Source organism: Rattus norvegicus, chromosome 1, assembly GCF_021556685.1.
Source record: "Rattus norvegicus strain SHRSP/BbbUtx chromosome 1, alternate assembly SHRSP_T2T, whole genome shotgun sequence".
NCBI classification, from domain to species: domain Eukaryota; kingdom Metazoa; phylum Chordata; class Mammalia; order Rodentia; family Muridae; genus Rattus; species Rattus norvegicus.
Genome location: NC_141534.1, coordinates 239546072 through 239557781, shown reverse-complemented (window position 1 = coordinate 239557781; position 11710 = coordinate 239546072). Strand labels below are relative to the sequence as shown.

At 46.4% G+C, this 11710-nt stretch overlaps 1 long non-coding RNA gene across 1 annotated transcript; it reads right to left on the bottom strand.

The window, feature by feature from the left end:
- Positions 1-285: 285 nt before the first annotated feature.
- On the bottom strand, positions 286-4575 carry LOC120100015 (uncharacterized). The gene is made up of 3 exons (XR_015653160.1): positions 4412-4575; positions 1836-1896; positions 286-1214 (listed from the first exon to the last, which is right to left on the bottom strand). It is a non-coding gene; the product is annotated as an uncharacterized LOC120100015 (long non-coding RNA).
- Positions 4576-11710: the final 7135 nt, after the last annotated feature.

The window sequence follows — 11710 nt, the reverse complement described above, 5'->3', positions numbered from 1 at the left end:
CACAGAACAGACCTGGCTGAGCGCTCACAGAACAGACCTGGCTGAGCGCTCACAGAACAGACCTGGCTGAGTGCTCACAGAACAGACAGAATAAGGCAGAACGAGACAAAATCAGACAGACAGACAAACAGACGCCGGCCGGCTTACCTCCCAGTGGGTGGTCGGTGGTCCCTGGGTGGAGGATCTCCTTTCCCGGCCAACGCACCAAATGAAAAGCTCTCAGGGAGAACTTTCCCTCGGGATGGAGATCCTCTAACTCCAAAGACCAGACCGAGACACCACAGGATGCAATCAGCAAGAGGATTTGGTTTATTGTCGGGATACACAGGCACAGGCACCTGTGGGCGCTTCAGTCACTCGGGGGACTGGCGCGCCCCACAGAACCAAGGATGGGCTTTTTTATAGGATTTTGGGGAGCAGAAGCAAGCATACAGAAGCAGATGCATGGTTACAGGGATATCATTGGTGGATTCTAATGTTTCTTAGCTACCTTCCTGAAACATAACGGCTGACTCGGCCCCCAAAGGGTTCAGCCCGGGGGCAAGTTTCCTAGCTACCTTCCTGAAACATAACGGCTGACTCGGCCCCCCAAGAGTTTAGCCCGGGGGCAAGTTTCCTAGCTACCTTCTTGAAACATAACAACTGACTCGGCCCCCCAAGAGTTTAGCCTGGGGGCAAGTTTCCAAGCTACCTTCTTGAAACATAACAACTGACTCGGCCCCCCACCAGGGTGTGGGACCTCTCCCGGGGCTTTTTTCATTGTCAGGTGCTCAACGGCAGTCCTCCTGTTGCCAGGCCTTCAACCAAACACATCTTGTTTGGCAGCCGCTGTGTACTCAGAGTTCTAACCTTTTCCTGAACCAGTCATCTTAAGTACAGCCTTACAAAATGGCGTTACTGTTGCTAAGCTGGGGTCTTTCACAGTGGTATCAATGACTGTAGATTGAGAACCAAGAATGAGAGACAATGAAGGCTTCTGTGACAACCCCCTCCATCCCTCCTAAAACAAACAAACAAACAAAAAAATCAGTCTAGACTGGAAGCTGTTGAAGAGAATCCTTAAAGACTGTGATGAAGTGTTACAGATGCAGGGTTGGGGGTGGGGGGTGAGGGTGGGGGGTGGGGGGTGGAGAGTGGGGAAGGACTCAGTTTTCTTTAAGGGGCTGGTCACTGGGAGCTTGATAATGCTTCAACAAGTATACAGGCAGCACAAACTGGAAAGAATGGAAAACAAGGAGGGGAAAGAAGAAAAATTTTAATATGGCAATACTTCTTAAATAAAATACCTATTAATGCTCATACCTAATTTTAAAATGTCTAATTCAGAACTCCTTTGGCTAAGTCCTTACATTTTGTTTGACAGGCTTTAGAATTCTGAGAGCTTCAGGGCCTTCCTTTCTGGTAGACCTGTGGGGCTCATTTCAACCTGTTGACCTTTGAACAAGGACGTTAGAAGTGAGGCGTGTGACCATCGTAACTTGGAGTGTCTGAAGATGAGGCTAATCTTCCCTTCAAAGGTGAGGTTCCTCCTCGACGCCCCATCTTTATCAGGAGAAGATACAACCTTTTTTTCTGGTCTACCGAACTTAATCATGTTCAAGAAGATAGAAACTCTGGGGCAGAATGGCGAGTGACTCAGGGGTGAGTGTGTCTCAGGATGTGTATGGCCCTGCATGCAACCTCCAGCAACAGGCACGAGATATTCAAAAGACAGGAAAGTCTATGGATTTTTCTTTGAAAAATCTCTATATGATCCCAGCCTGACTTCTAGAATTTTATGTCAACTGGAGAACGGTCAATAAAGGGAGACCAAAATCAATGTTCTTCAGACTCACCTTTTTTCTCTGAACGTGACAGACCTTCATTACTTGATGACTCAGATGGAAATTCCTTAGCCTAATACATAAAAGAAAAATCTATTCACTGCGGGATGTGGTGGCACACGCCTGTAATCCCAGCATTCGGGCAGAGGCAAGAGAATCTCTGGTGAGTCCACATAGAGAGTTCCAGGATGGCCCAGACTACACAAAGAGATCCTGGCTCAACAATTCAAGTGAAAAAAAAAAAAACCAAAAAAACCCCCAAACCTATTTTCTTACCTATTCTTGTAGGCTAGAGAGATTAGAGGGTGAACAGCCAAGAATTCTTGTCCCACCAGGGCAGTTAGAGAACAAGGTGAAGAATCACAATAAGATAAATAAATATGTAATAAGTGCTCGACCATCTTGAGCAGAGCATGGGGTAGGAACCCTAGGTAATGTCTACTCTGACTGCTGGGTAGGATGCAGATTGGAAAAGGCAGAGAGACAGACAGCTTGGCAAGCAGCAGGAAAAGGCCACTCCAACAGTCTAGACAGCAGCTTGGACTCTCTGGAAGGGGGAAGAGGGTCAGAATGAAGATAGAGCTGGGAGGCAGCCATGATTGGGCTGGCAGGTGGGCTGAATGACAAATGGGAGGGGCTAATCAAAAGACACGCCCACTCTCTGACCACGCCCACTCTTCTTGTAAACCATTTGAGAAATTTGCCAGTTACTGGGATAAGGAAGGTAGAAGAGGAACCTGGGAACTAAAACCAAGGACTCCATTGTTGTACCTTGTAAGGAAGAGGATATCTCTGGATCTCCATAGTGCAAAGGGCTGTGAGGAAGTAGGCTCCCCATGAGCCTTCTTTCCCTTAGGCCACGGTCTACCAGAGTTTCATCAGATAGCATCTGAGGCCTACAGCTAAGACCACTGGCTTGGCTGTAACTGCCTGTTTAACGGAGCACCAATACCTTTGAACAGGGCCTTGATTTATGTATGACTGTTCTTTGTTCCGCTAAAAACAAACAAACAAACAAACAAACAAACAAACAAAAAGAATGCAGCTCCTTCGGTGTGGGATAGGGATTTGATATAACCTGAGTCTGAATTCCCAGGTCCTGGTCACTTCAGAACAAACTATGTCGACTGCCCTTAAGGCAAGAGTTGTATTTTTGTGTCAATGCTACAAAAATCAGAGAAAATCGCAGCCTGACACCAATGTGATAGAGTTTCCCTTTCTTCAGGTTCCATTTACTGTTTCTGTCATATATTCACAGCACAGACGCCAGTTCAGGATCACACACTGCATGGGTTGTCATTCTTTTAGTCTCCTTCAATCTGGAAAAGTCCTTAACTTTTTTCTTTCTTTCTGGTCTTAGAGAAAGCCTCCTCTCCCTGCTTCTCTGTGGGGGATACCCTCATACTACCTGATGACCCTCACACCTCCAAACCAGACACCTCCCTACGAATCAGTTTGGGTCACACTGGCTTCTGGCTGCCTTTTTTTTTTTTTTTTTTTTTTTTTTTTTTGCCCCTGTCTAACTGTATTCCAGATAATTCAAGGAAGAAAGGGAGAAACTGTATCCACTTTTTTGTTATTTTAAATTGTTTGTTTTAAAAATGAGCATGCAAAGTATTAGACATCCCAGTATTTGTTCGTTTATTTATTTATGTATTTTTGAGATAAGGTCTTTTTTGTGTAGCCTTGGCTATCCTGGAACTCACCCTGTAGACCAGGCTGGTCTTGAACTCACAGAGATCTACCTGCCTTTGCTTCCCAAGGGCTGGGATTAAAAGCATGCACCACCAGCATCCAGCCAAAGTGTGTTTTGGTCGATTCTCCTCTCCTCTCTTTCCTATTCCCTCCCCTCCCGTCCCTCCCATCCCTCCTCTTCCCTCTCCTCCCCTCTCTTCTTTCTAATGAACTCTGTGCTACTTCTGGCTCTCCCGTATAAGCCCCTCCACCAGTCTCTTTTAACCTCCACTGTCGGTCTATTCCTGCCCATGCAAAACTTGATGGTTATTTCTGCCATGTGCGACCCCTATACTGTGTGAGGCCTTTGAACTTCACCCTCTTGTTCACAGGGTCTGTCCTGTAGACTCCTTGTTTCCTCCTCAAGCCACCATTCTCTCTGCTTTGGGCACGGAGCCTTGGGAAAACTGCAAGCACTTCAGGATGGTTCCTCCTTCAGGGCCCCTGCCTGAAGGTCTGCTTGCAGAAGAAAACAGTTCAGCTGGGGCCATGGCCTTGCCTGATAGTTGGCTGTTGGCTCAGACCAGCCCTATCAGTCACTTGCACGCTGATGCCCTTTGGGGGAAGGGGAAGAGGCGTTGGCTATGGGGCCCCAGCTTTAACTGTGGACTGACTTCCCACACCTCAAAAGACAGCCAAGACAGCCCTTTAGACAGCTTTGTGAGGGAAATGATTTTAAAAGGTGAGTCCAATTAAACGCCCATAAAGGAAACAGTAGATGACTAACAGAAATTACAGGCTAGCTGCACTCTTGCTGAAACGGCAGACTTTGAGTAATTTCACAACACACAGTGCTTGCTCGTAGAGAATGAAAGCTAGGACAATTAGGAATGCCCATCCAGTCCCTTCATTACCTCCCAGGCCTTGTCAGGTTGCTTTCCCTGGCTTCTCTCATTCAAAGCACGCCTCCAGAAACCAATTTATACATGCAAGTGAGAGTCACAGATAAAGTAAGTACGAAAAAATATAATTCAATCGAGCTGCGTTGGAGGCTGGAATTTCCAGTAAAACATTTCCCGGGATGGCATTTACGTCGACTCAGCGCCACCTGCCGGTAGGTGGAATCTTAGCAACTGAATGTTCATTGGCAGGGCACCGCCACGTGAGTAGGATGGGGGCGGGGCAGCTCATTTCAGCCATTCATTCTGAATGCAGTCAAATGAGTTGGTGAAGTGCCAGCCACTGTCCTCAGTGAAAGAAATATCACTGCCCTGTCTAGTGTGGTACTTCCTAAACTAGGCATAAGTTAGAACCATCTTGAGACGAAATTCAGACTTTTAGGTTCTCCTCTACAAAGATTGTACTAACTGGACTAGAATAGGTCCTGAGAGCCTGTGTTTTAAACAGAATATCTAGCTCAGAAATCTCAACCTGTGGGTCGCGGCCCCTTTGGAGATATTTCACAGGGGTTGCCTAAAACCATCAGAAAATACAGATATTTACATTACGATTCATAACAGTAGCAAAATCACAGTTGTGAACTGGCAACAAAATAACGAGGTCACCACAACATGAGGAACTATATTAAAGGGTCACAACATTAGAAAGGGGAGAACCACTCGTCTAGGTGATTCTGGAAAATAGGAAAGCCATGAGGGACAGCTCGAGGAAAAAGAAAATAGATAGAAAAGCTGAAAATTCTGTAAAGGTAATGGAGCCTGGGATTCCATGCATCCCCAGGTAGCACAAGGAGCCGCAGCCGAGCACAGTATGCACAGATAAACACTCGCATTTTCTTGTCAGAAAACAAAGGGTCTGGAAAACCAGACGACTCTGTCTTCAGAGCACCAGGATCGTAGTTTTTTTGTTTGTTTGTTTGTTTTTTATTTTTTATTTTTTATTTTTTATTTATTTATTTTTTACATAAGAGAGTGACTTAACCAAAATTCCACAGCAGGTAACCAACAGCAGATCTTGGGAAAAGAAGCGTCAGAGTCCTGAGTTGAGTAAGGGCAGAGGGTGAGAAGCAGGCAGACAGTAGCTGTCAGTGATGGGTAAGTGAGCCATGGCCAGAGTGAGGGGCCTCAGCTCCTCTGAAGGAGATCTGGCTTGGGTGATTAGACAGAGCACAGCGTGAGGGGCATAGCTGGGCGTAGGGGGGGGAGTGGGATGGGGGACCCGACAGGAGGAAGAGGAGGAGGAGGAGGAGGAGGAGGAGGAGGAAGTGGAGGAGGAAGAGGAGGAGGAGGGGGGAGGAGGAGAAAGAAAAGGAGGAGGAGGAAGAGGAGGAGGAGGGGGAGGAGGAGAAAGAAAAGGAGGAGGAGGAAGAGGAGGAAGAAGAGGGGGAAGGAGGAGGAAGAAGAGGAGGGGGAGGAGAGGGGGAGGAGGAGGAAGAGGAGAAGGGGGAGGGGGAGGGGGGAGGAGGAGGAGGGAGAGGAGGAGGGGAATACAAAAGGGAAACTGAAAACGCACAATGTTCTTTTCTGTTTACCACTGATGTCCTGTGTCATCTACTGTGTGATCTGTTTTCCCTTTTACCCATTGTGTTTTGGTTGGCTCATCTGTGAAATGTAGATTGTAATACTATCTCCCTCTCAGGGGTGCTGTCTTAAGTGAGTTCATTTATTCCAAGTATGTTTTTAAAGTGCCTAACACAGAATACTCAATAAATGTTAGCTACCATTTCATCGCTTCGTGAAATTATTTATAACAAATTAGACATACTTATGAATTATGAATAATTAGACATAATGGGACAATTATATGGCCATGTACCACATTTTATGAATGTAACTGTAGCCCCTATTCTGATAACACATTATTTACAATGATTTCTGCTGTCATTGAAATGACATGCTCCAACCCCAATCTTCCACTCCCACATGTTTTGGACCCATGCTTCCATGATCCTTTTCCAAGCCTTGCACTAGTTCAGCCAGAATATCTTCCTCTGTTCAGTCCATGGCTGCTGTTGACCAATGTCCCATTAGTGACAGGAGGTGAGGCTTTGAGGATGCCAAGGAAGCTTGGCCAACTCACTGTCGCTGATGACATTTATCAGTGTTCTTCTCGTCTGGGCCTAGACTCAAGAAGACTTCAAGGCAGACCTGCATGGACCTGCCCTCAATCCAGAGGGGGCCCCCACCAAAGCACAGACTTGTCAGCCAGGAAACAAATGGGTTCATTGTGTGCCCCTGAGGCAAGAGTGGCTGTTGCCCAGTGCTATTGCAATTTGCTGGAGATGTGTTCAGACCCAGAGACACGGATGGGAGCTTACACCCAGGATAAACTTCTAGGACATCTAGAGAGAAGATGGCGCTCTTCCCAAGCCAGAGGAGAGGAGCTTCCTGAAGAAAGGCAGCTACCAAGTGAAGAGACCTCCAAAAGGCTCCCACTTAGGTCCTCTCTACACCTAAGGCAGTGGTTTTCAACCTGCCCAATGCTGTGACCCTTTAATACAGTTTCTTATGTTGTGGTGACCTCCAATCATAAAGTTATTTCGTTGATACTTCATAACTGTAATTTTGCTACTGTTGTGAATCATAATGTAAATATCTGATATGCAGGTTATCTATCGAATATGCAACCCCCAAAGGGGTGGAGACCCACAGGTTGAGAGCCACTGACTAAGGAACTATAGGCATGAAGACAGGTCCAGCTCTGCCCAGCAAAATCCCAGAGCAGTTGTAGGCAGCTCACAGGTTTGGGTTCGATCGCTAGTGTGAGATGGGGGTGTGAGTATGATGTGGGTGATGTGGGTGTTGTTGCTGTGTTTTTAACTCTGGCTGCAGGTCAGCCCTGGGCTCCCATTCATATCCTGGGTTGACTTTGTTTTGAATATAAGAAACAGGTATAAGTCCTACAGGTCCTTTTCTCAGCATCCTTCTACCCTGTGGGACCTTGGGGTTGAATCTAGGTCATCAGTGCTGGCAGCAAGTGTCTTCATCCACTGAGCTGCGTCCCTGCCCTTCTAAGACTCTTTGTTTTGTATTTGGTTTTGCGTGCCAGGGAATGAGCATGGCTCTACCCCTAAGCTCCAGACTAGCCCTCTCTTTGAATATCACTCCCTGCCCACATCTGATCTGATCAGATCTCTGGAGTTCCTTTTATGTCTGCCGTGTGACTTTCTCTACAGATATATGTCCTTGGCTATTTGGAGTCATAAACAGACTTCTTCTAGATGTCCACTCTTAGTCCCTAAGAGCGGCATGGAGAAACCGCTCACTCCATTCTCCTGATGTTGATACAAAACACGGTTCTGCCTCAAATGGGATAGTTTATTGTGGAACCAAATATGAGTGACCACAGACCACATTAATTCCACAGGCACATTAATCCAAGTAGACAAGAAAGATGGATCCCATTGCAAAAGGTTACATGATTTTTATTAGTGGTGGAACAAAGTCATAAGTCAAGGCAGTTACCAAATACACTGATGGAGACAACAGGTAGGTAGGACACCAAGGCAGGGAAGCCTTTGTTATAGGTCTCAGGCGTGCTCTGATAAAGTCTTAACTTCTGGATTGTTGGAAACTAGTGATCTGTTAAGAATACATCCTGGGTCAGACATGGCCTTCAAAAGGACTAAAAATAGCTCAAGATAGTCTGTAACAGTCTTTTGTGTATGTGGATGTGTAGATGGGTGTGCCTGTGTGTGTGTGTGTGTGTGTGTAGGCACATGCTTTTATGGGTGCACAGAGGCCAGATGGGGATGTCAGGTGACTTCCTCATTTGCTCTCTGCCTTATTCCCTTAAGATAAAGGGGTTAGCATTCTGTCTAAGCCCCACCCCCACAGTTACCTGGCAATAGCCAGGTTTACCTGACACTGTAAAAGGGGCTGCTTGCCCCTCCTCACTCTCTTGCTCTTCCCCTCTTCCCCCTTTGTCTCTTTTCTCCCCATTCCCCTCCCCCCTTCTCTCCACGTGCTCATGGCCAGCCTCTACTTTTCTCTTTTCTCTTTTTTCTCTCTCTCCCTCCCTCCCCCCTTCCTTTCTCTGCCCCACTACCCTCTTAACTCCCTTCCCCATGTCCTGAATAAACTCTATTCTATACTATACCGTTGTGTGGCTGGTCCCTCAGGGGGAAGGGATGTCTCATCGTGGGCCCACAGAGGCACCCCCTTCCCCTAGACCTCCACAGAACATACCCCGCCTCTTTGTCTTTTTATCAACACATCAAAAGGAAGCTGAACCTGGAACTCTCTGGTTTTCACTAGGCTGGCTGGACAGCAGGCAGTATCAACCTGTCTCCACGCCCTGTCCCCACCTCCTCAGTGCTGGGGTTGCAGGTGCACGTGTCCAAACCTATCCTTTCCCATGGGTGCTGGGGATCTGAACTCAGGTCCTCAGGTTTCTATATCTGGTGCTCTTACTCATGGAGACATCTCCCCAGTGCCTGGTCGATAACAGTTTCCCTTTCAGGATCATGGCATTCAGTCATTCGCTTTCTAGGGTCTTTCTGTTTCACTACTTATGTATGTGTGGTGCACACAGGTATACAGGGATATTTCTCACCTGTTTTCACGTTATATAAATAGATCCCTTACAGCCATCTATGATGAATAGATTTGGGAATTCACCCCCCTACAAGTCTCCCACTGTCTCAAGCATTGTTCACTGAATGGCTCTAAGGATGCTATTTTTGTTTTTTGTTTTTTGGTTTTTTTTTTTTTTTTGCCAAAATTCTTTTCTTTCAAAGATGGGCACTCTCTATGTAGCCCAGGCTAGCCTTGAGCTCTCAGTCTTCTCGCTTCAGTCACCTGAGTGCTAGTTACAAACCTGCACCAATGTGCTGAGTTCACTGAGTATCTTTGAGAACAGAGTCCTAGAAATGGTATTTTTGGGGGGAGGGTTAACAGATAAGTATCTATGAAATCTCACTGGATATTGTCAAATCTCCCTCTCTGTGTACTGTACCAGTTTTCATTCCCATTAATAAAATGTGAGCACCTGTTCCCCACTACATTCTCCGCACATGGCGCCCTTCACTTTCAGGTCTGAGCTAACCTGATGTAACTCGCTGTCCGCAGCGGCAGGTCTTGGGCTGAGTCTTAGCACCAAGCTCCTGCTTCCTGGAGCCTGGGCAGTTGTTTTCAGAGGCCTCTCTCCCTCTAGGTCAAGCTGCAGAAAACAATCTCAGAATGAAGCCGGTTCAAAACAGAGCTGCAGTTATTAAAAGAGCTCCCCTCCCCCATCATCCTAGAGAGAAAACCTAAGGCTCCGTACATGTGAGGCATGCGTTTCACCACTGAGCTACCCAGCCCTAAAAGAGATGTTTAAATATAGATTAAACCAAGTACGTGTGTGGGGTAACAGACAGTTCAGAGAAAGAAACAGACACACCCAAGAATGTGGGCGTCTCCTTCTCAAAGGAGCCACTGTCTTTACACCAGCTGTGATGTGCCGGAGTTTAGTGATTAAAAAAAGTTAATGCATGGGGGTGGGGCTGGGGTGGGGGCGGGGCTGGGTGGGGGCGGGGCGCTCCTGTGCTGAAGTGTGAGTGGAGGTCAGAATGTGGATCTTGAGGGTCAAACTCATCAGGTCTTCAGACTACAAGAGGGGCCCCCTCATCCGCTGAGCCGTTTCATGGGCCAGATTTGGGTGACTTTTGACATTATCTTTGAGGTGTCACTGAAGAATTTTAATAAGACTACAGGTTTGTTCCCCGGATGCTCCGGAAAGGATTGCAGCCACTGAGGTAAAAGCCTGGATCAGAAGAAGTTCAAATGCTTTCGTTGCAACATTGTCTGGTTTGTGAGAGTTCCGGAAAGTATTTGGGAAGGAAAAGGTCATCTTTGCAGTTCACACAGGCTGGTGCTCTACAATCTGTTCGTTGCTATTTCAACGATCTCATCTGAAAATACTTTTAAATACAAGAAATAGTTCATTTCGATCGGCAGCCTTCAACAGAAACGTGAATGGCGCTGGAATTCTTGATTCTCAGCTGGTGAGTGGTTTTGATAAGAATCTAAAGTGAGGGTGGATTTTCTCCCATGTCCCTAGTTTCCCATTCTATCCTTACTCGACTACAGTTTTAACTGGCATTTATTTTATTATGAACGTAACTGAGCATCATTTGAAAAATATTTATTTTTATTATTTTTACTTACGTACATGTATGAGTGTGTGCACAGGAGTTCAGGTACCCTTGGGGGCCAGAAGAGGGCAGTACACTCCTTAGAGTTGGAATTCCAAGCCTGCAATGAGGGTGCTCAGAAACCACCTTGATCCTCTGGAAGAGCAGCCAGTGTTCTTAACCACTGAGCCACCTAGGTCCATATCTCTATATATGGAACTCCATATATACATATATATGACCTTATATTTTTATCTTACATTTTTTTCTTTCCCTCCCTTCTTTCCTTCATTTCTTTCTTTGTGGTTGAATATTACTTTGAACATCCCCCATTTTATTTAATATTGTTATTGTTGCTATTGTGGTTGTTGTTACTATTATTATTATTATTAGTCTTTTGCCTGCAGATAAGTCTGTGGACTTTGTGCGTGCAGTGCCAAGGAGCCCAGAAGAGAGCTTTAGCTCCTCTGAGATTGGAGTTAGATGGTTGTAAGCCACCATGTGGGTTCTGAGATTTGAGTCTGGGTCCTCTTTCTCTGGAAAAGCAGTCAGTGCTTTTAATCACAGAGGCTATCTTTTCCGGTTGCAGCCCTTGAACTTTTGACCCCCTTTATTTCTGTGTCCGCCATGCTGTTTTCATGTGGCACTAGGGATTGAACCCTGGACTTCATGCACCGTAGGCAAGCTCTCTGACAACTGACCTACCCCCACCCCCTACCCCCAAGAACTCATTCTTTCTCCTTCCTTCCTTCCTTCCTTCCTTCCTTCCTTCCTTCCCTCCCTCCCTCCTTCCTTCCTTCCTTCCTTCCTGTCTGATTGCTGGCTTATCTTCTTCCCCTTCTCCTCCTTTTCTTCCTTTGGACTGTGGATGGCTTGTCGTCTGGCCTGTTTTCCACAGCCACATTCCCTTTTCTTTTGGTCTCTAAAAGCCCTGTCTAGAGATGTTAGCAGCAGTGTGTTGGACCTGGCCTGCTGGAGTACAAGACTGCTTTTACATCTCCAGAAGTTTTGTTCCTGGCACTGGTGGGGTTGATGTTGGGTTGCAGTTGACTGTGGTGGGACTATTTACTCTGTGGAAGTTGGAAAACTATAAACTGCCCCTACCAGAACCATGCCCCTGGATAGCTAACCCCTTTTC